Below are 25,436 nucleotides of genomic sequence, written 5' to 3'. Positions count from 1 at the left end.
AAACCTTGAAATAAGGACATTATTTTCACACAAGATTTTCACCTTTTAATCTTATTAATTCAACGAAGGACTTTCATCTAACATTCTAATAATGATTTCTCAAGAACTTTTACCGATCGGACCTTTACTTGTTCATCTTGTTATTTTTGTAGAAAAATAAATGCGATACATTTTAAACAAGAAGGAGGTGTTATTTTGTTTTATTCCTTTTTTTATTATTTTGTTTGGGGCAGAGAGATTTAATTTCACTTAAACTTCTTTTCCCCTATAAGGCGATCATCGACTGGGTCCGTCAGCGTAAAATATCGTAAAACAAGCTTGTAATAAACAATAAAACGAATTTACCCAGAAGTTTCGAGAGGTTATTTTTTTAGCAAATCTCTAAGTCTATACCTAAAAAGATATTTACTAAAGAAAACTCCTGATTTTCATTAAATATTCCCTCTTAAACGAGCGATAATAGCAAGTCTGTCAGCGCCAAAAAAACTTATTCAAATAAACAATAAAATGATTTAGTCACGATTATTTTTGGCAAATTCTTAAATATTGAGACTTTTTCAACCCAGTGGGTCACTTTTTTTTTTTATCTTTGTAAAATAAATAAATAAATAAATAGGTTTATTTATTTATCATTGAAATAAAAGCAAAATGAATTTAGTCAGTCACAACTTTTTTTTTGCTTTTTTTCAAATTAAATTTTACAAGTAACCTTTTTTTAAATTTTGTAACACAATAGCAATGTAAACAGTGTTACATTGTAACACTAGCAAATCGTTTTTTAAAAGTAGAATAACTCCCTTAAGACTAAAGCAATGTTTCCAACCCCGTGTGCCTTTTTTAGGGGAACTAGTTTTCCCCACATTTAAAACATTAGTATCTAACTGCTCTCGTGGGGATGAAAATAAATAGCCATTATTTTTTTAAAATTATTTTCATTTTTCTTTTTCTTTTTTTTTTTTCTTTAAATAATATTGCATAGTTCCGTTTTATGATAACGCGAGTGCTTCCTTCATCTGCTTCAATGAAGGAAGCACTGAGTGCTTCCTTCATCTATCAACAAAAAAAAAAAAAAAGGAGGGGGGGTTAGTGTGCGTTCGTTGCTGTTTGTCCAACCAGCAAAGGGTGTTTATTCCGAAAGTTATGGGCTATTAAAAATAAGAAAATGCCTTTCGGAATTACCACCCCAACCTCACCATCTTTAAAATGGCTTTCGCAATAATCACCTCGAATCTCCCCATGTTAAGAACGGTTTTCGAAATAAATACCCTTTGCAGGTTGGACAAGTAGCGCACATTAACCATAAAAAGCAAAGAAAATCATTTTTTTTTTAAAGTTTTCTCAAATATTGCTATTGCTAGTTTTTTTTTGTTTTTGTTTTTTTAACTGCTAGTTTTGTTGTTGTTGTTGTTGTTGTTGTTGTTGTTGTTGATGATGATGATGATGATGTTGTTGTTTTTAATTAATTAAACAGGAGTAAAAAGGTTCAAACTAAATCATACACCGAAGTGACAAAGTTGGTTTTGGGGAGTTGTATTACTGTAACAGTAACACACAGATTCGAAAAAGTTGTCAAAAAACAAATATATAACAAATAAATATTAGGCAAAAGAAGTTACTCTACTACCAAACTGGATATATTTTTTGTGTTTTTATTCAATGTTACATGTTTATTCAGCTCGAAAAACATGCAGTGTTTACCGATGTATTGGAAAATTCAAAATGGCGCCTGACTCTCTTTAACACGGTAACTTTGGGAAAAGGTGTTATAAATAATAAACTAGACAAAATACTATCAAAAAAACATCGAATATATGTCAACCTTCAACCTATGTCACGATAACATATATTGAGTAACTTATTTTGCCTTTAAATTACTTTTCTACAAAACTGGATATAATTTCCGTGTTTTTATTCAATGTAATGTGTTTATTCAGCTCGAAAAGCATACAGTGTTTACCGATGTAATGGAAAATTCAAAATGGCGCCCGACTCTCTCTTTAACACGGTAAGTTCGGGAAAAGGTGTTATAAATAATAAACTAGACAAAATAATGTTAGAAATTCGCTCAATACATGTTATTGTGACATAGGTTGACATATATTCGGTGTTTTTTTTATAGTATTTTGTCTAGTTTATTATTTATAACACCTTTTCCCAAAGCTACCGTGTTAAAGAGAGAGTCGGGTGCCATTTTGAATTTCCAATACATCGGTAAACACTGCATGTTTTTCGAGCTGAATAAACATAACATGGAATAAAAACACAAAAAACATATTCAGTTTGGTAGAAGAGTAACTTATCCTGTGCCTTTGATAACATTTATTTGTTATATATTTGTTTTTTGACAACTTTTTCGAATCTAGTAATACCAACCCGAAACACAAATAGTTGTATTTCTATTTTTACTTTTTTTTGGCTTAAGAGAGAATATTAAAAATAAATAAATAAATAAAAGTGTGAGTACATTTCATATGAATCTAAAAATATATTCGCCAAAAAAATAACCTTTCGATTGAAATTAGTGAGTAAATTTATTTCATGGTTTTATTTAATAATACAAGATACTTTTACGATATTTTGCACTGACAAAACCCAGTAGCAAGTTCGTGGAAAAGTTGCTTTAATAGTAAAACAGCAGCGGGAACAATTAGTCGTACAATTTTAGTAAACATATCTCGTAAAACCGCAAAGATAATCATGATTAAACATAGATTTAGTCTGAGAAAGAATGTGATCCCCTGCGCCCCTGCGGTCACCCATTGGGTTCAGGTTAGATTGTTTATATAAAGAAAAAGTGTTTGCAAAGCCATTTTTTTTTTTTTTTTTTTTTTAAGCTAAAATCGAAAATTTTCCTTTCACTTCTCAGCTTTGGGTAAAATAGTATTACTATTCTAGTGATATTCAGTTGTTTATAATGACTTGTTCCAGTTTTTATTTTTTTCCTTTAATTAGTTTGGACTTAAGAGTGACGAAAGAAAGAGTGAAGGCATAACAAATAAACATGAGTGAGAGAAGATGAGAGTGATTGCTAGAAAATGATAGAACGTAGAAATTACAGATAATTTAAAAATGAACGTTTTAAATATAACTCAATTGCAAAAATAAGGAATATTTTAGCATTTGTTTTGTGTGATTAAAATGTATGGGGGAAAGCCGGAGAAAAACAAATGTTGATTAATTCAACTTTGGTATAATATGTACTTATGTAGATTAGTCAAAAGTTATCCAATTAAAGAGAGATAACTCTTACTGAACTCGAACAAATAAGCAGTCCTGTAAGAAAGCACAAATTGACCTTTAACTCATCCATTTGTGAAAGTGTAATGTTTGCTTACTAAATATATCTAATTATTCTTGACACTTAATTAACTTATTAAATTCTGACGGTTAATTAAAATAATTTTCAAATAAAACACCCGTTGACATAGGAACTTATTTGAAGATTTTATTTGTAAATGGGTTGGGGGTTTTTCTGTTTTTCAAACAAAAAATATTTTTGGTCTCTAAAAAAAAAAAAAATATATATATATATATATATATATATATATATATATTAATGATTTGTTTCTTTGTTACATTCCTAAAAGTCCCTCCGACCAGGCTAGGTCACTCTCTGCACATCCCCAACCAGGCCGATCCGGGTCACTCTCAGTACAACCTTCACTAGGCCAGGACGGGCTATCCTCGACCAGGCCAAGTCGCCCTCAGCACATTAGTTATTCCTTTTGGAGAAGATGGGTTCATTGCAAGTGCCCTTAATCGTGGAGTAGTGTCAATAGGAGGATACAAGTATCTTTGTTCATAATTTAGCTGGATATCTCATCAAAAGTTGACCTTGTATCTAACTCTACCTCATGGGAAGGCAAGTAAAAAATGAAGAGTTGCACATAGCAAATTAAGTTTAAATAGTTTCCACAACATCCTTCACTCATTTTTGATTCTTTGCAAGACTTTCAGGTTGAGATAAGAGGAGGAGATTATCTTACTCCTGCTGTTTTAATAAACCTGAATTGATAGCTTTTGACTCCGCACAAGTATTTATGTATCAGTGTATCTTTAATAAAAACTTTTAAAAAGTGACAATAAATATAAAATTATTCCTGGGCAACGTCATGTATGTACAACTAGTATTATATGATCTCTACTATTATATAAAAGGAACTTTGTGTGCATTAGTTTGTTCCTTATGAACTCGGAAATGGCCACACGAATTTTTTTTTATTTCACGCGAAGGTACTTGATGTGTCATAGATTTTGTATCAGAATGCGTCCGATAAGTATCAAAAATTGATAATCAAAAAAAAAAAAAAAAATCCAATTAAAGGAAGTCAGTTTTTTTTTTTTTTTTTTTTTTTTTTACATGGGAGTCGCCTTATCAAGGTCCGAAGGCCACTCTAGGATAAGGGTTAATGAATGTAAGGTGGTAGTATAGCAATCATTAGTGTACCAAAGTTAACACTTTTATACAACCTAACATAAGTGCATTTGAGAAGTGTTATCACAGAAGCAGAAAAACACAGCCTATAAAATCAACTGTAGATTCTTTTATAAGACAGGGGTGCGTTTGAAATGAATGTTTCTTTTTAGAGTTCAATTAAACTATGATACTTACATTTTTTACGTTTAACTTTAATTCAAATGATTATGTAAAAAATAATTTCATAAAATCAACAGTTGATCCTTAGATAAGACAGGAGGAGGGGTGTTCGGAATAAATGTTTCTGTTTAGAGCATAAATGAACCATCATACTTGACTTTTGCATTTTAAAGTGAAGCCATTATTTACAGATAAATTTATAAAATCAACAGTAGATTCTCTACAGTGCAATGTACACTATGTATTATGGACTGACTGCAGGGAGGCATATAAAGCTTCCTCCTGCTACACTACAGGGTGGAGGGGAGGGGCTATCAGTTGATTAGATTTAAAAAAATAAAAAAATAAAATAAAAAAAATCAGCAATTTCACCGATTTCAATAACAATAAAAGTATGGAAGGTTGGAACATTTGTTGATTTAATCCCAAACAAAAAAGCTGCTTTCAGGTCTGCCAGCAACCACTGTAAAAGAGTAATAAAAAATGCAAGAGAGCTATATGCCCAGTCTGTTAAATCCAAGGTAGCTGATCAGCGGCTTGGATCCCACCAGTTTTGGCAAATAACAAATAGGATCCTGAACAGAAGTGTGCGTTCTATCCCAACCATTATCAATGGACCAAAGGTCATCTCATCAGCGTCAGACAAGGCCAAACTATTTGCAAAGAACTTTGCAGCTAATTCTACCCTATGCGACGAAGGCCATCAACTTCCCATATTTCCTCCTATAACACAGAACAAGCTAGGTAACATACAAATATCCGTGCACGAGGTCGCCAAGCTAATAAAGAACCTAGATTCCAGTAAAGCAACTGGCCCTGATGGCATCCCAATTATAGTGTTAAAAAAGCTTCAACCAGAACTTGCTCCCATACTTACGAAACTATTTAAGCGCTGCCTTAAGGAGAAGTGCTTTCCGACTCCCTGGAAGACCTCATCAGTTTGCCCTGTATTTAAGAATTCAGGTGATAAGTCATCTCCCTCTCAGTACAGACCTATAAGTCTCCTGTGTGTTATGAGTAAGTTGCTGGAATCCATATTAAATAGAGAAATAATCAACCACCTCAGCAGGAATACCCTTCTTAGTGACACACAATATGGTTTCCGCTCTGCAAGATCTACAACAGATGTGCTGACGGTTATATCCCACAGGATTAGTGAATCTCCTGACAAAGGCTTCCTTTCTAGGGCAATTGCTCTTGACATATCAAAGGTCTTCGACAAGGTATGGCATAAGGGTCTACTTCACAAGATTTCCAGCTACGGTATAACTGGAAATGTTTTCTCAATCATTAAATCATTTCTCTCCGATTGGCTCATAAGAGTAGTGGTAGATAGACAAAAATCGGCGGCCTGCAATATAAATGCTGGAGTCCCTCAGGGGTCAATCCTGGGCCCAACTCTCTTCCTGATCTACATCAATGACCTCCCTAAACACATACTTAAATCATTCGTTGACATCTATGCTGATGACACGACCATCTACGGCTACACATCAAAGGCTGTAAATGACAAAGTTCTTTCTGATTCTCTCTCCTCTGATCTCGAGCGCGTGGTTCAGTGGGGGAAGATGTGGCTAGTTACCTTTAATGCATCCAAAACCAAACTCCTATCCTTACATCATCAACGCTCTGATCCCCATCTGGCATCAATTGTGATGGATGGTTCTCATCTGGGTGAGGCCCCGTGTTTTGACAAGCTTCTGGGTTTGACCTTTACTCCTGATCTGAAATGGAACACGTACATCAAGTCTGTTGCCAAGGTCGCTGGAAAGATTGTGGGATCCTTCTACCGCTCCAGAAGATATCTCACTACTGATACAATTCTCTATCTATATAAAAGCCAAGTACATCCAAGGATGGAATACTGTTGCCATATCTGGGCAGGAGCTGCTAAAAACAGCCTATCCTGCCTTGACAGAGTACAAAATAGACTTCGTGGCTTAGTGGGGGATGCCCTTTTCTCTACCCTGCAACCTCTCTCCCACAGAAGAGACGTAACGAGCCTATCCTTCTTTTATCATTATTTCCATGGCAAGTGCTCGTCTGAACTCTAATCTCTGGTCCCCCCTCGCCAATCTTTCACAAAAAAACACCCGTCTAGCTGAATCCACTGTGAAAAATTTCCCCCACTCTATATCTATGCCTAAATCAAAACGCGGATTCCATGAACAAAGCTTCTTTCTTAGAACTGCACGCCTGTGGAACTCTGTTCCGTCTGCCTGCTTCCCTCCGGACTACAACTTGGATGTCTTCAAGTCCAATGTTAACAAATTCCTAATGAACCGCCCCCTTAATTAAACACTTCATCAAATCTCCACACTAACGTAATGTACTTGCAATAACCCTTATCCCTGAGTGGCTTCCGGGCCTTGATAAGTGGTGATCACTGTGTAAAAAAAAAACAAAAAAACGTTAGGTCTCCTTGCTAGTATTTAAATAAAATACTTATGCTCTCATGGAAATATATAAATGAAAATATATTGAGAAATATGTCAACATTTAAAAATTATTCATACTGAAACACGTTTTCGAGTTGATTTTACGCTGTATTTCATGAACACTTTTGAAAGTAATGCTTCCATCCATAAAACAAAAAATATGCCAATTAATTTATTCTGTCTGACAGTTGTCAAAATAATACAATCATTTTGAAATGTTATATTAAATATTCTAATGCAAACAAGGGACAAACATTTTTGACTACTTAAATAATGAATAAAATCTATTTCACATAAAAGAAGCTGATGGTTAAAAAAATTTCATAACTTTCTTAATTTTTTATATTTTTCTTTTATTTTTTTAGATCATCTAGAGTAACTCTTCCAAGGTCATCATGAGTCGTTACACTACCGAGGAGCACATATTTATCGTAGAGTCGTATTTTCAGTTGAATGAGTCAATATCAGAAACTCAGAGAGAATTTCAATGAAACTTCAACACAAGAAATTCCCCTACTCCCAATGCAATAAAACCAGCCACAATAAATGCCCTTAAAAACAATATAGAGGATGGAAATTAGGGCCATAAGCCCTGAAACATTGTGATGTGCTGGACAATGGCCTGCAGAGAGCACAAGAGTGTGAAAATGAAAATGGTGGACATTTGAGTAACATCATTTTTCATAACTAAAATTAGACCTTGTGAAAAACATACCCTAGATTAAGTTGTGTAAATAAAATTAGAATAAGTAGACTATGATATCTTACTATATCTCAAAACATCACAGAGAGGCTCATCTACCTACATATGAAAATTGGTAAGCATAACTTGAATATTGAAGAAGTTAATCAAAGTTAAAATCTGTCACCTTCTTTTGGGACACCCTGTACAAAAGGGCAGTTTTCTCATTTTGTTTCATTTTACTTCAAAGTTCTCAGAAATCAAGTGACCTCCTTTTTGAGGCTAACACTTGATCTCTATACAAGACTTTTTTTTTTACATAGGCATCACCACTCATCAAGGCCAAGAGACCACTCGAGGATAAGGGTTAAAGAGTGGACAATTGGACAATATAGTAATCGTTAGTAATAGAAATTTGGTAAATTTATTAACTTAAGTGGAATGGCTCATCAAAAACTTACATTAGACTTGAAGACAACCATATTGTAGTCAGCTGGAAAGCAGAAAAACAATTCCATAGGCACGCAGTTCTAAGAAAGAAGTTTTGTTCATGGAATCTACGTTTAGGTTTAGGCACATATAAAGAGTGGGGGGAATTATTTATAGTGTTTTCAGCTAGACGAGTGTTTCTTGTGAAAGTTTGGCAAGGGGGGGACCATAGATTGGAGATCAGACAAGCACTTAGCATGAAAATAACGATAAAGAAGAGACAAACTCGCAACATCTCTTCTGTGAGAAAGAGGTTGCAGGGAAGAGAAAAGGACATCCCCCACAAGGCTACAAAGTCTATTTTGAACTCTATCAAGGTAGGATATGTCCTTTCTAGCAGCTCCTGTCCAGATGTGGCAACAGTACTCCATTCTTGGATGTACCTGGCTCTTATATAGATAGAGAATAGCATCAGCAGTGAGATATCTACTAGATCGATAGAAGGATCCCACCATTTTTCCAGCAGCCTTGACAACGGATTTAATGCATGTGTTCCATTTCAGATTAGGAGTAAAGGTCAAGCCCTGAAGCTTGTAATCGTGAGGCCTCCAAGACGAGTGCCATCCATTTCAATTGATGCCAAATGGGGATCAGAACGTTGATGATGTAAAGATAAAAGCTTGATTTTAGATGCATTAAAAGTAACAAGCCACCTCTTTCCCCATTGTACCACGTGCTCAAGATCAGAGGAGAGAGAATTGGAGAGAACTTAGTCGTTTACGGTCTTAGATGTACTACTATAGATAGTAGGGTCATCAGCATAAATACCTATGAATAATGTAAGGATGTGATTGTGAAGATCATTAATGTAGGTCAGGAAGAGAGTTGGGCCCAGGATGGACCCCTGAGGGACTCCAACATTAATATTGTGAGCTTCTGATTTCTGTTCATCAACCACTACTCTTATGAACTGATCAAAGAGAAATGATTTAATAATTGAGAAGACATTTCCAGTAACTCCGTAGCTGGAGATCTTGTGAAGTAAACCTTTATGCCATACCCTATCAAAGGTCTTTGATAATGCAAGAGCAATTGCCCAAGAAAGGTAGCCTCCATCGAGAGATTCACTAATCCTATGAGATATAACTGTAAGTACATCTGCTGTATACATAGTTCCATGAAATTCTCCTTTATCTCTCAAATGTTCAGTTAGTAAAGAAAAACATTATTTTTCCATTTAACTAATTGACCAATTAACTGTGGTGTAGTGTGTCTTTCTTGTGGTCTCTTGGTTTTACCGGATTCTAGAACAAGAATTCATGTAGTCTGGTGGAGTATCTGGCTTAGTGCTGTTACTATGAGCAACATCACTTGAAGATGATGGTCACTTGAAAAAGATACCTTAAAATGGTCTGTATGCATATCGCTCCACACAGAATTTCTGATCAAAATACAAAAATGTTCATATTTCAACCCCATCAAAAGTGTTTAAACATGGAGTTTTGATTTTGTCAGTCTATGTTAATTTGCTTTAAAAGCAATAAAAATCCAGAAATAAATCTGTTGAAATTTAAAAATGTTGAAAACTCAGCCGTCGCTTTTCAAAGAACACTTGTTCATCATGACATCTGATGTCACACACCTTGAAACCTACTCAGTTGACACTTTTTTGATAACATAAGTAGCCATTTGTTCCATTTTTAAAATGGACGCTTCCACCTGTTATTGAGCTTTTCACACATACTTGCCACTTACATGTCTTAACATAGCCAGGTTGTCTAATAATCTGTTGGATAACACGTGCGTGTTATTCAACAGATGCACCTAAATAATCAAACTTTAACATCACAAGAAATTCAACACAGAATATTTTCCAACTTGTTTTCAAATTAATATTAATTTTGTATGTTTGAATTTGTATACTACCCCTGATCTCCTCTATTTAAAAAACTCGTCTTTCTACCACCAATAGTAAAGTATTTTCCTGTCCGTTTCTGTGTACCTAACATCAAACAAAACTTCCAGAAACTTCTCATCTGTGAAACACATTGCCACAAGATTGTTTCCCTGTGGGCTACAACATAGTCATCTTCAAATCCAATATCAACAAATATTTGCCATAAATCATTGTCACAAGTTATTCCTAATTTTCAATGCGCTCATAAGATTCTTCTTTATTCACATCCATCTCATTAACTCTTATCTCCGAGTGGCTTTTGACCTTGATAACTGGTGACTCATTTCTAAAAAAATAAAATAATATTGAAAGTGAATTATCTTTCCATTCGAATAATTCTCCTTGGGCTTTTGGCTATGTGCAAAATGTAGTATATCTTTATCTAATCTATCCTCGGTCAGTAAAGGAAATCCTTCTAGACTGAAGCAATTTCATTTTTATCCAAAAGGCCACCAAGAGTCTTTTTTTTTTTTTTTTTTTTTTTTACATAGGCATCACCACTTATCAAGGCCAAGAGGTCATTCAAGGATAAGGGTTAAAGAGTGTACAGTAGAAATTGGACAATATAGTAATCATTAGTAAAGAAAATTTGGTAAATTTGTTAACTTATATGGAATGGCTCATCAAGAACTTATTTACTTTAGACTTGAACACAACCATATTGTAGTCAGCCGGAAAACGGAAGACAATTCCACAGGCGTGCAGTTCTAAAAAAGAAGCTTTGCTCATGGAATCTACGTTTAGGTTGAGGCACAGATAAAGGAATTATTGATAGTGTTTTCAGCTAGACGAGTGTTTCTTGTGAAAGTTTAGCGAGAGGGGGACCATAGACTGAAGCTCAGTCGAACACTTTCCATGAAAATAACGATACATCAGAGACAAACTCGCAACATCTCTTCTGTGAGATAGAGGTTGCAGGGAAGAGAAAAGGACATCTCCTACGAGGCTACGAAGTCTATTTTGAACTCTATCAAGGCAGGACAAGTCCTTTCTAGCAGCTCCTGCCCAGATGTGGCAACAGTATTCCATCCTTGGATGTACCTGGCTCTTATATAAATAGAGAATTGCATCAGCAGTGAGATATCTACTGGATCGATAGAAGGATCACACCATTTTTCCAGCGACCTTGGCAACAGATTTGATGTACATGTTCCATTTAAGATTAAGAGTAATGGTCAAGCCCAGAAGCTTGTCAAAATTTGAGGCCTCCTGAAGACGAAAGCCATTCATTTCAATTGATGCCAGATGTGGATCAGAATGTTGATGATGTAAAGAGAGAAGCTTGGTTTTAGATGCATTAAAAGTAACTAGCCACTCCTTTCCTCATTGTACCACGTGCTCAAGATCAGAGGAAAGAGAATCGGAGAGAACTTGATCGTTTACAGTCTTAGATATGCTACCATAAATGGTAGTGTCATCAGCATAAATGTCTACAAATGATGTAAGAATGTGATTTGGAAGATCATTAATGTAGATAGGAAAAGAGTTGGGCCCAGGATGACCTTGTGCAGTTCTAGGAGGTCCATGCTTCCATACTTTACCTTCTCACCCTTTGAGAGGAGGGTTAGTTTATAAATAATCGCTTGATGCACCCTTACCAGGAAATGCTGACAGGGTTGCCTAGGTATTTTTTTCTGCAGGCCAGTGTTCTTCCTCTAAAGCACTAGCACTTCAAATCTCACTTTTTTCAACCTTGCGTCACATCTCCCTGCTGTGGGAAGGAGATAAACACAATACAGAGTGTCATTTTGGGGAGCTGGATTTTTCACACATTAAAAACTGACCTTGTGTTTAACTCTGCCTTTGTGGAGAAGCAAGTAAATAGAGACTCCCCTCCTTCACTTGGCAAAAAATAAAAAATAATACGAGATGCAAAGCATACAATGTTTTGTTTTGTTTTTTAAATTTGATAATTTTAGAAAAAAAGAGAACTTTTCTTTTATTAAAATCAATTGGATAATTTTCTTTTCGATTAAAAAAAAAAAATGGAAATTTCTAATATTACAATAAAAAAATATATATCAATTCAAAAATTTTAATAAATTGTCAAAGAAATGTTTGTTTGAATTTTTGGGATGAAGTTTCGTTATTTTTTTTACAATTTTCAGACTGGTTCCATCATCTTGATTGTTTTCACTATATCATTGCCGTAATCGTATCAAACTCTGCAACTGTAATGGTATTTTGGACACAAACTTTTGTTGGAACCATGAGATACTCTGTCCACATTAAATTCTCCAGAATTTGTAACATTCATTTTGACCATTCGTTGCTTCTTTATTTGTTCATCACTTGTATTTCAACAATCACATTTACTCTACCGACCAATAATGTATATATAATTACTAGCAAGACACTCTGCATAAAGTCATAAAATACATTAAAATATATTTCAATTAATGCAAATTTTGTATTAATTATTATATTGTACCCAATATATAGTAGCTATTTCAAAAGTAAAAATATGACTTGGGTGCCATCAGCTAAAATCGAAAACAAAACATTTAGCACTCCTATGTTAGTTGTTATAGTTTGAACAATTGTCAAATGGATAAGAAATGGTTAAACTGACTTTAACGTATAAAATTGCGCATGCATACAAATAGCATGCTTAATTGACTTACACCTGCCAAATTCTAATTCTTTTCAATTTTGACTCCTTAGCAGCTAATTTTACCGGTTAAAACCCATAAAAGAAAGGTCCACAAAAAATGCTATCATTTGACTCACCTTGTATTGTTCTGCGATCTTGCATCTTGGGGGAGATGCAGTTTGAAAACAAATGGAGACAAATAGACATCCAGACATAGTGAGTTTTATAAATTAATTTATTTTTATTATAATTTCATGCATCCACATGAAATGTTATATTTTATGTATCGATTTTCAGTATATACCTTACATGTGCTCAATACATGAATAAAGCAAGGTTGTCAGTAATGTAAATATATTTATAGCTATTAATTTGAAATTCTAAATTTTAATGAATCCTAAAATTTATTAAACTGTAGAAGTGAAATAGCAAACAACTGTACAGATAGAATAAACTTTTATTTAGGATAACAATACATGAAAAAAATAAAAAATAAAAACTAAGCTAAAATTTAAAATAGAGATAGAAACAATATTCTAAGCAGACATTTGTTAATATAAGATTACATGTTAATTGGACATATTCACAAATTTTTCTTTTAAAAAAGAGGTATGTCACTTTTATATAAAACAGAACAAAAGAAGAGGAAGTAAAAGTCAGCCAAACTTTTGTTTGAGTGAAGCCCTGCCACTGGCTAATAGAAACATTAAACCATGGAAGGGAATAATAAACAATCTTATTGACTAGCAAGCTAAAATAAACATGTGTGTGTGTGTGTATATATATATATATATATATATATATATATATATATATATATATATATATATAATTTAAAGGAGATTAGAATAATAGTCTAAAGAGCTAAGTCTATTTTAATGTAACAGTGAAATTACTAGTTTAATTAAAATACAGGAAATGCTCGTTGCAATATTAAAATCAATAGTTCCCAATATCGCTCTAAGAATTTCTAGACTGTCTTCTACTAAATCAATATTTACCAAAAATGAAAAATACTATAATGAAGCCCTTAAAAACTCTGGATATAATTCACAAATTAAATTCATAAATGAAAATGATAGAAACATAAACTGCATTAAAAATAAACCTATTAAGAGCGTAATAACATATAATATGGCAATGTCTTCCCGTATACGAGTTAAGAAAAATAACCAAGAGACTAAAAAAGATAAAACCAAACTACAAATATTAGATAATAATACAAATAAACAGCAAACTAAAACCCGTAAACGTAAGAATAGAAACAAGGAGATCCTATGGTTCAACCCCCCGTATTCCAAAAACCTAGAAACAAACATAGCCAGAGAATTTTTTAAAATATTAGATAAAAAAATATTAGATAAGAACTTTAAAGCCCCCCATAGATATAATAAAATTTTCAATAAGAACACAATTAAAGTCTCTTACTCTACTATGCCTAACCTTCATCAGAAAATAATTAGCTCTAATAATAAGAAAATTAATAAACTACAAAATACAACTATACAAAATACATCGGACTGTAACTGTAGAAGAAAAAAGAAATGTCCCCTACAAGGCTCATGTAAAATTAAAAATGTTATCTATAGCTGCACAGTATCAAAAACTCCAAATCTACAAGAACCTATTAACAGCCATAACTCAACTACCAGATTAAATAATAACACCAACTTAAATCAATCTACCGATCAATTACTAATCAACCCACCACATAATAATCCAACAATAGACGGAAAATAATCACAATAATCAAGTGGTAATATATATTGGTTCCACATCTGGCCCAATAAAACATAGAATTTCAACGCACAAACATTCTTTTAAAAATAACTCTCTATCAAACCAAACTACTCTATCCAACTATATTTGGCAACTAAAAAATAGCAATATTTCTTTCAACTTAAAATGGCAAATAATTGAGACTTGCAAATCATATAAACCAGGAGATAAATTTTGTGCACTATGTACAAAAGAAACCCTAAAAATTTTAAAATATGAAGATATAAAAAATACAACCGAACTAGTAAATTCAAGACACGAGCTTCTGACATGTAATCATAAACGTTGGTTTAAATTCAATAAATATAAACCACCTTAAATCATTAAAAAATTACTCATTAGTAAAAATAGATTACAATTTTTTTTTTTTTTTTTTTTTTAAATAAATTAAGTTAGACCAATTACTTCCTTTAGACCTGTAAATCAAATAATAAATAAAGTCAATAATACATGACAATGATCTCCCCTTAAAAACTTGCAAAATAAATATTCTCTCTATATATATTAACTGTAGCGTCTTTAAATCAAAATACGCTAACGGAAACAATTTACTGCACGAGCGTCACCCTTTTAAAATTCATCATTCAATAAAATAAAAAGCTATAGCAAACATCTAAATGACTACTTTAAACACAGTTCCTGATTTCAAAAAAAGAAAAACTAAAAGGTAACTATCCCTATATTTTTAAATCAAATTTATTATATAAATTCAAAAAATATATTTTTTCTACTCATTTCTATCTATAACCTATATTAATTTTCTTATAAATTTTAAATCCAAACCTTTTATTTCAATTTTTTCAGATTCATCTGCCTTACTTTTAATGATAGGTTTATTTATGGTGTCTTTTAAATTCAATAAAAATCCTCCTAAATTTGCTGATGAGGAGACCGTGCTTACCAAAAAAACTATATATAATTGTTCTACATAACTTCATGTATACCACAAATAAAAAGCACGGATTTCCGAAACGATCGTACAGATAATTGACTTTGTTGTTGTTCCTTCTTATGAAACTGATTTTTAATTTAATTAAAATTTGATTTTTAAATTTAAAAAAAAATTTTTTAATTTTTAAATTGTAAATCACTTTACTTAATAATATATATATATATATATATATATATATATATATATATATATATATATATATATATATATTATGTATATACACACAGCAACATGAATTCCATGCATTTTAGCCCAAGTTCCTATTGGGATGAAAGACAGAAGCCTTTGTGTAGCTTTATTGCCGTAAGCATATTTTCATAGCATATGTGTGTGTATTATATATATATATATATATATATATATATATATATATAATACACATTATGTATTATATATATATATATATATATATATATATATATATATAATACACACACACACACACACACACACACACACCTACATTGAAAGATGATGGGAAGCAAGACAATAAAAAATATCAAATACCAAAGAAAAAAAAAAGAATTTTCTAAAATTAAGACTGCCCACTGTTTTCCAGTTTATTTAAACAAAAGTCGATCTCTAAATGGGAATGGGATTTAAAGAGGAAGAAATGAAATAGGGATGGTGTTGAGGAGTGGATGATATCCTTTCAAGATTAAAAAAAAAAATACAATTGGATCAGGATCAAAATAAAAGTCAGAAGTGGTCATTTTAAAGGATCTCTATTAGCAAAAAATAGAAACAAAACAAAATCATGGTGATTATGGAATGCTTTGGACGGCTCATTCACTCAACTAGCTAAGAGGTTACTTTAACTGGAGTGGAGTATAAAAGGGACCAGAACTCTGCAAGTCATGCTCAAGTAGGAAACACTCGATATTTACATCGTTCCCAGGTAGCATAAAGCTGGAAAGGAGAATAAGTCAGTGTCCCAGACATATGACACATTTTTAACAAGGGAATCATCAGTTATCAAGACCCAAAGGCCACTCTAGGATAAGGGTTAAAGAGTGGATAGTGGTCACAGGTACAACAACGTAGTAATTGTTAGTGGTGAAAATTGGGTATAATTTGATTATTTAAGGGGACGGCTCAACAAGAACTTGTTTACATTAGACTTTAAGACAGCCATGTTGTAGTCAGCCAGAAAGCAGGCCAGCAGAACAAAGTTCCACAAGTGGGCAGCTCTAGGAAAGAAGCTTTGTTCATGGAATCTGTGTTTGGATTTAGGCACAGTTAGAGAGTGGGGAAAATTTTTGAGAGTAGTTGCTTTGAGCAGTTTCTGCCCAAATGTGGCAACAGTACTCCATCCTAAGACGTACTTGGCTCATACAGACCGATTGCATCAGCAGGAGAATGATCTAACCATTTTCTGGAGATCTTGGCAACAGATCTGATGTACGTGTTCCATTTTAGATCAGGAGTGAAGGTCAGCCCTAGAAACTTGTCTGGCCTCTAAAAAATTGCCTAGGTAACCTTGTTGGCATTCCCCGGTGTTGATACCTCAAGCAGTTAACAATTAACCAACTCCTTCGAAAAGGATGGAAGACCTTGGAACGTTGATCTCTTTTGGCTACACAGAACTAATGCCACAATCTGACGGATAAAAGGTTAATGAAATGGCCTAGTCTCTGTCAGGACGGATCTGTGACTGGTATATATTATGTTAACAAGTAGTGATGTTACTTAACTCATACCCAACCCTCACAACTACCTTTCTATGCTTAATTCAGATGCAAGGAGGGAGGGTAGTGTAGTATCCATTCTGATGTCATGCTACTATCCTCCTAGGGATTACCTTCTTGTGTTTGTTAGAGAGGAGGTGGGTTGAGGGGGGGGGGTAGTACCTTTCCAAGTATTACATCCATTTTTGGAAGGGTATCTGTTTTGTAGTCATATGGCCATCCTTCCAAGCATTAATTCAATCTTTAACAGAGGGTTGTGGATACCATCCTCCTAACATTTTACATACTCGCAAACATATGCAACCAAAGGGAGCATACTAATCCAAACTTTTATAATCCTAAAAAAAAAAAAAAAATGGGAAACAAAAACGGAAGTAAAAAGATATGTACAACTATAATCAACGAAATAGTAAATCACATATTCATGTATTTTATTATCCCGCCCCCAATAATTTACTAATCCATTAAATTCAAACATTTGTTTGAAGTTAATAGATTAATAAATATTGTAATTTATTCAGTTTTATTTTTATCATCTATTTTCTTATTTCTTATATATATATATGTGTGTGTGTGTGTGTGTGTGTGTGTGTGTGTGATAGTTTCATATGCATATAAGGTAATATATTACATATATGTGTATCAACAGTACTCAATATACGAGTAGAGCTTAGTAATTGTACAGAAACATAATTATGGCAAGTTTTCCCCCAGGAATACGTCAGATTAACTGATAATTGCCACGCGCGCGCACGTGTGTGTGTGTGTGTGTGTGTGTGTGTGTGTGTGTGTGTGTGTGTGTGTGTGTGTGTGTGTGTGTGTGTGTGTGTGTGTGTCCTTTTTAGCCTCACATGATAATTTTGTAGTCACTGTTGATGCAACAGGAATGCAACAACAACTGATACTACTACTACTACATTTGTAACTTTGAGAATATTTGGGTCGAGAAGCATATAAATGTCTACCTGAGAGGGCAAACGTTGTATGTCCCAATTCTTAAAGGTTAAGGTCAGGGGGTCAATAATAATAGCCGACCGGTAGAGAGGTTAGCTGAGTGTTTCGAGGGGAGTCCCGGTGTCAAGTTTTCCCTAACATAAAAAATAAATTAAAACTCGACAATTGTAGTCAGTTATTTTTGCCCTTATGGTGTATGAGGAGAAGGGGGGTATCGTTTAACAAGACTTTCATTTTAAGAAGATTACAGAAATAGAGAAAGCCCCCAATAAACACCCCTGTAACCTCGTGAGAATACTGATTATTTTTCTCTTTTTAATTTTTACGAGTCACCATCTGCTAATTGTTTATTTCACTTGATTAATGATACAATACCCGACATGAAACTCATTCGACCGATCCTAGAGATCGCAAGAATGTTGTTCTTTGTCAGGAGACTATCCTCTTAGGCCTTGCGGCGCAAGGCCCTTGCGCATCTGTTCTCAGGTGTGATAGGTTTATTGTTTGTCACCTAAGGTGTTATCACTGGGAATGCCGACCAGTTTGAATAAGGCTATATTTGTTCTCGCTCGAAGTACCTCTTGGGGAAGTTTTTTTCTTTTTCGGTAATTTATAAAGATCGTGGCAATGGAAGTAAAAGTAATTTTGTTATTTTAAAAACAAATACCTAAACACATTTTTTTTCTCTCTATGGCCGCGATATCTCTCTCTCTCTCTCTCTCTCTCTCTCTCTCTCTCTCTCTCTCTCTCTCTCTCTCTCTCTCTCTCTCCTTCGCCCGAAACAAGGCATATTGCCACTTGGATGTAAGGGGCTACTAATTGGGGCCATGCCTATAAAAGATTAAGGTGTTGGTTTACGTTGCATTTGGACTTTTGCATCTCAGTACAGTTAAGCAGTTAGCAGGAAGGGAATTCCAAAGTCTAGACTTCTTTTGTAAATGCATGCATCATCATTTATCAGAGTTAAAAGCCACTTAGGGAAAAAGAGTTAATAACATGGACTGTAAGCTGAATGATGAAGAATATTATAAGAGGATTGAAAATAATAGACGGAATGAATAAAATCTGATGACTTATGAAACCGGTTTCGTTTGTGGCAAATGTTTATTGACATTAGGCTTGAAGATGACTAACGCCCAGGGAAGCAATCTTGCGGCAATGTGCTTCTATATTTATACTTGTCACAGCAGAGCAGACCACTATCCCAGATATTACCTCTTCCTTTTAGAGAGAGGGAAGTCCGGAAGTGGTTATCCTCAATGGTAAGGAAGTGCCGACAGGACCAACCAGGTTATTTTTGTAGTCAACCGAAAACGACAATCTAACCCGGTATCCCTTTTCAGAGGGTAGAGCTGGATTCTTCAGATTAAACTGACCTTGTCTCTAACTTTTCCTTTGTGAGAAAAGAAATACAATCTTTGTTTTCACGAGTTAAAATCAAATTGATTTCCATTTCAGCTCTATCTCATTTATGTTAATTGATATAAAAGTAATTTTAGATTACTTGACGATTGGAGTTGGCAATGCCTCCCTCTTTTTTTTAATTTATGAATATGAAAAATTAAATTTTATGATGGAGAAGCGAATCATTTCTTATTTTATTTGAGAACTTGACATTAAAAACATTTTTCTCTCTCGTCATTATCTTAGCAATTTTAAATTTCCTCTTTCGAAATTGCGGAAAACAAAACATTTGTTTACGGTGAGTGAATAAACGGAATCTCGAAAGAGAGAGAAACTCCACTTTCGGTCTCGTGATAATTTGTAGTCTGCTTTCTGAATACAAGAAACATTTACTACTAGAAAATGATATTTTGGAGTTTGACTGGTTACCAACAGGTTAATTAATCTAAACACCTTAAATACAATCAAATAAAAAAGGAAATCAAATTGAAAAATATATTGTAACTACTTAAAGTGATTATGGTATGGTTAGTACTGTTTGTTTTTTGTTTTGTTTTTTTTTCTCTTTACCGTTTCATTTTGGTATGCAGAACAAGAACCATGCTATTTTTTTTAGATAAGATTTTCAAGTTAAATTCAATTTTTACGGTATCATCTGTTTATTAAATGTTAGTTGAAATTGCAGAATAGTTTTTTAAAAGTCCCCCTTCTCCCTGTTAAGTATGGGTTTCTAAATAATAACGTTATTATTTCGGCAGTCTAAGTACCAAGAATTTTTCCGACTACTGTTCTCATCTTTTAAAACGCTTCGGCCGATATAGCCTCTGATCTTCTTCAAATGTATCTTTTTAAACTGATGGACTTTTCGTCAATCGTTTTTTGAACTGAATGCTTTATTTAGATTACTGGGCGTTTAACCCCAAGCAGATTATTATTTAACTGATGGTTAACCAATACTTAACCGTTGGACCACACACACACACTCACAGCTTTAGATAATGTTAAGCAGTAATCTTACACATTAAGACAAGATTAGGTTTAAGTCTCTCAACATCCATATTAGAAATGTCCACATGGAGAACATGATGTAGTACCTGTTCTGATTGCTACACTTCACCTTTTCTGTTCTCGGTCAGTGAAGTAAAATCCTTCATGATTGAGACAATTTGTTCCTATCCAGAGTGCCCCTTTTTGAGAGCTGGATTTCCCCACATACAAAACCGACCTTGTGTCTAACTCTGTCTTCGTGGGGAGGCAAGTAAATAGGAGCAACCAGTTCTAAGTGACAGTAGGTAGAAAATTCAATAGTTATTTACTAAGAATAACAAGCTTAACTTCTATTCATGGCTGGCGGAGTGAGGACAATTTACCTCCGTAGATGAAATAAAAGCTGACATTGAAAATTTCGTACAGGTTCTCCAAATTTGAAAAGACGTGCCTGAAGAAGGTCGAAGATTACATCGGTCGAAATAAGGAGATTAGTAGCCCGAATAATCAAAATTACAGTTTCATTAGTTAAGTTAATTCACTTGATAGATTATTAAAAAAATATATATATATATATTTGAAGACGGAAGTGGGGCAACTGGGGCATACCATCGAGGGATTCCTTGTGATTTAAAATATATATATATATATATAATGATTTAAAAAAAAAAACGATATCAAAAATCGGTTTTCTCTTTAGGGATTGCATGACGAAATAAAAGAACTAAAACATTTATTTAAATTAAAGCTATATAAATTAGAAAAAAAAATAAGAGAAAAGGTATATTAATTAAAAGAGATGATGATCATAAAGTTTTGTTTATTTAAATTAGGACAAAAGAATGAATGGGGAAAAGAATAGGAAATTAAAAATTAAATAAAACGCATGATAGAATTTTCGTACTTCTTCGTCGTCAGAGCAAAATTCCAAAATTGAAATATTGAATTTCAAGTAAAACTAATGATATTTATAGAATTTCATGTCACAATAATAAAAATATCCAAAAATTACAAAACAAAACAAAAAAACGATAAGGTAGAAAATTATTAATGAAAATCGCGTTTTGCTAAAAAACAAAAGAAAAACTTGAGTTCGAATTGTAACAAGGGGGGAATAAAACTTAAGCCGATTTAGCAAAGCTCAATTTTCGCTAATTGTCTTCAAAAACTGTTTTCATTAATAATTTTACACCTTATCGGTTTTCGTATTTTTTTGTTCATTACGACATCGATACTATTAGTTTTATTTGAAATTAATTATTTCGATTTTCGAATTTAGCATCGAATTTTTAGTTCTAATTTAAAATTCGACTTAAAAATATCTTTGATATACGACGTACGTACTCATAAGACATCAATATTTTAATATAAAAAAATCAAATTGATCAACCATTTTTTTTATACATTGAAAATCGATTTTAAGAGTAAATTGTATTCATTACAAGGCTTATTTTCATCTCGATATTCCAAATTGAGTTGTCTCCCCTTATTTATAAACAATGGCGGATCAAAAACAGCGCCTTGAAATAAAATTTCATTTTCTATACTTGATCAATTTACGTGAGTTTTGGAATATGACATCTTCGTTACGCGACGGGTACGTACATTAAAGATTTTTCTGTATCTTTGGTAAATTTTTCCTTGGTTTCCACCTCCAAAAATATGCGCGCCCGCGCGTACAACAATGACCACCACTTTTAACATAAGGAATTGAATTGCTTAATATCTGGAAAACTACTTTTTCACAGTAAATTTAAATGCGATATTTGTTTTTAGCATACCCGAAAACTTCTCCAAGTCGGCACTTTAAAGGAAAATATTAAGGTGGAAATCAAGTAAAAAAGTTACCCTTTGTTTTTTTTGTTTTTTGTTTTTTAGTAATCAAGTCGAATTCTAAATAAGAATCAATTTCTTTAAGTAATATTTTTCTTTTTAAGACTAAAATGTTGACCTTCACGGAATTAAGCTCAATATTTCTAAACTGAAACAAATAATTAAAAAAAAAAAAAAAAAAAAAAAAAAAAAAGTAAAACAAATTAAAAAACGAATATACTAAAACCGTTACAAATCATGCAATATTTGTTTTAGTTCTTAAATTCCACGTTAAATAAAAAAATAATAAACAGGCGGTAAACCATAAAAACGGAGTCATTTCTTAACAATAAGAAACTGACGCACATTTTAAGACAGAACACCTGAGGGTTATTGTACGCTTTCAGCGTCCCAACGATTTTCGATTTGTAGTTTTAAAGTTAAGATGCTATAAAGTAAAAATAATTCAATATATATATTTTTGATGAAACTTAGTATAGTTTTGCTAACTTTAATATTAAAGGAAAACCAATACCTATAGTTACGAAGTTAGTAATTCTAACTCTTATGTAACAGGTACACGCACACAAAGTAAATTCTATCTAAAAAGAAAGAAAAATCGAAAAACAAAGAATGGAGGTACTTGTAATGAATGGCTATTGAAGGGACTTCAGTATTTACGGATTCAGTCCCGGAAATGATACAAATAGTTTACGATTTGAATAACTACTTTTTAAAGAAGTTTGGACCCTAGTGCACTTTAATATCCACAAGGTTTCTATTTTTTTAAAGTGACGTCCGCGCAACGCAAAAGTTAATGAAACCCTTTCCCCTCCATAAGAATAGCTTTCTAAACTTGCTTGGAAATGTTAAACTGCAGAAGTGCCGAAGTTTTTTTTTTTTTTTTTCCGGTACTTATGTAGTTTACGGGCCGCGGTATTTTTTTTTTTTTTTTTTTTTTAGTTAGGATTTTCAAGTTAAATTTTACAGCAACTTTTGTTTATTTAACTTATGTGAAAGTACAAAATAGTTAACAAATACTAACGTTATTAGTCCATCCATCACAGTCCATAAACTGTAGAAGTTATTTAGGCAACGAGAATCACTTGACACTTCGCCCCTAAGAACGGCTTTCGGAATAAACATCCCCAATCTCCCCATGTTAAGAATGGCTTTCGACTTTTTGCAATTTTTTCAGTGGATTATTATTGATTGGACACTAATATGGGGGGGGGTTCTCGTTCAGGTCTGCCGTTATTTATTTTTTGAGGGGACTAAAAAACAAAACGCTAACTCTTCGCATGCTTTTTTTACATATTTGCTATTTTCAAATCGTAAAAAACTATTTCGGTCATTTCCGGGACTGAATCGATTTTTTTTTTTTTTTTTTTTTTGGTGACAACCTAAACTGAAACTTTATACCACAGAACCAGAGAATTTAGGACGCTGAAAACCTATACAAACCAAATTTAATATTACTAAAAGAAGAAACAGATATTCAGATTGAATCAGGAAAAAAAAAAAAAAAAGATTTCTACTACAATAATACTTAACCAAGATCAAAGTGTAGTATATGTTCTTCAGATGCTGCACTTCAATTACTTGTTCTCTTTCAGTGGAGGAAGTCCTTCCTTCACGACCGAGACAATTTTTTTTTTTTTTTGTACCTTTTCTCCACATTAAAAAACAACCCTGGTGTCTAACTCTGTCCCGTGGGGAGGCATTGTAAATAGGTACAATAATACTTAGACGAGAAAGAAAGCTGGTTTTATTATTATTATCATTATCATTACCAATAAATCAGAAAGTTCCGAAATCGATTTCCAGACATGTTTTTCCGATTTTCTGTGGAATTCCTTGACTACTACTATCAAACTCCTCAATTCTTACTACACGACTTATGCAACAAATATCCATTTTTTTTTATTAAATAAACAAATTAAAAAAATAAGCCAAAATTGACCAAAAGAAATTTAAATAAATATCAACAAATAGCCCATGATTGAAATACATTTTAAATCAAAATATAACGAAGAAAATGAAAGAGTGGAAAATAGACGCGTACGCGACTACCAAGAGGAACTCAAGACATAAATCGCTTTTAAAGAACCCATTTTTTTATTTATTATTATGCAGAATTAAAAGTACACGACAAGGAGTAAACAATTAATAATATGCAGCAATAAACCATGCTGTAAAAATAGTGGAACTTACCTATGAAAAAATGTGCTTGGAATTAGTAAACAAATGAGTAATACCAGGAGGGGGTTGTACAGCAGTCTACTACTGTTGCTGACGAAGTGCGTCTAATGATGACGACATCCCATAATAAAAATAATCAGCCAATCAAAATGTGAGCAGGGGGAGATAACTCTTAATCGAAACATTATGTCACGTATATGCTTCCATAAAAAAAAAGAAAATGAAATAATTTTAAAAATACATTGTTTCTCATACAACCATTCATTTCCGTATTTCTTTTCCAAATAGTTGTTAACATGTTATAAATCGCGAACAACAAAAAAAAGATAATATCATATGTTTGCTCGTTTAAATGCGCAACCACTAAAAATATTAATATACTATATATGGCTACACGCTATTGCCCGGCAGTATCATTTTTTTTGCCTCCACACGAGGGCAGAGTTAGACACAAAGTTGTTTTTTTTAAATGGAAAATTTCAGCTCTCCAAAATAAAGTACTTTGGATTGAGATAAAAGTAAAAAAAAAAAAAAAAAAAAAAAATGCGATAAACATTACTGTTGGCAACATACTTTGGGGCAAGATCAAAGTGTAGTATCTGTTCTGATACTACACTTCAATTTTTTGTTCTCAGTTAGTGAAGGAGAAATCTTTCACGACTGAGACAATTTTTAATTTTTGTTACTTCCTCCACATTAAAAAACGACCTTGGTGTCTAACTCTGCCCTCGTGGGGAGGCAAAGTATATAGAAACATAAAGCATTTTATAAAAGGAAATACAGTTGAGAAATTAACCAAAACTAATTTATTTTGCCTCATCTACTCATTTATTACCTATTTGCTTTAAAAATATATTTAATAGAAAATAGAAGCCTATTAAATTACCGTAGATATCTGAGCAAAGTAACCCATGGACAGTCGGTTATGTACCTGCCTGTAAATAAATAAGATGTCTTATCCT

The 25,436-nt window shown here is 33.0% G+C and overlaps 1 protein-coding gene across 8 annotated transcripts in view; it reads right to left on the bottom strand.

Annotated features, from left to right (window-relative positions):
* LOC145280297 (protein NDRG3-like) overlaps positions 1 to 24,904 on the bottom strand; it is a 186,449-nt gene extending 161,545 nt beyond the window's left edge. For 4 of the 8 annotated variants that reach the window (XM_080132252.1, XM_080132221.1, XM_080132254.1 and 1 more), the window contains exon 1: positions 24,487 to 24,904. The gene's annotated coding sequence lies outside the window, so the exon portion shown is untranslated. The remainder of the gene's footprint in view (positions 1 to 24,486) is intronic. The other 4 variants (XM_080132217.1, XM_080132177.1, XM_080132248.1 and 1 more) reach the window with 1 other exon arrangement.
* Between the last annotated feature and the right edge of the window lie 532 nt (positions 24,905 to 25,436).

Source organism: Euprymna scolopes, chromosome 1 (assembly GCF_053919585.1).
Source record: "Euprymna scolopes isolate OS-2025 chromosome 1, ASM5391958v1, whole genome shotgun sequence".
In the NCBI taxonomy this organism is placed as follows: domain Eukaryota; kingdom Metazoa; phylum Mollusca; class Cephalopoda; order Sepiida; family Sepiolidae; genus Euprymna; species Euprymna scolopes.
This window is presented reverse-complemented; position numbering and strand designations above follow the sequence as displayed.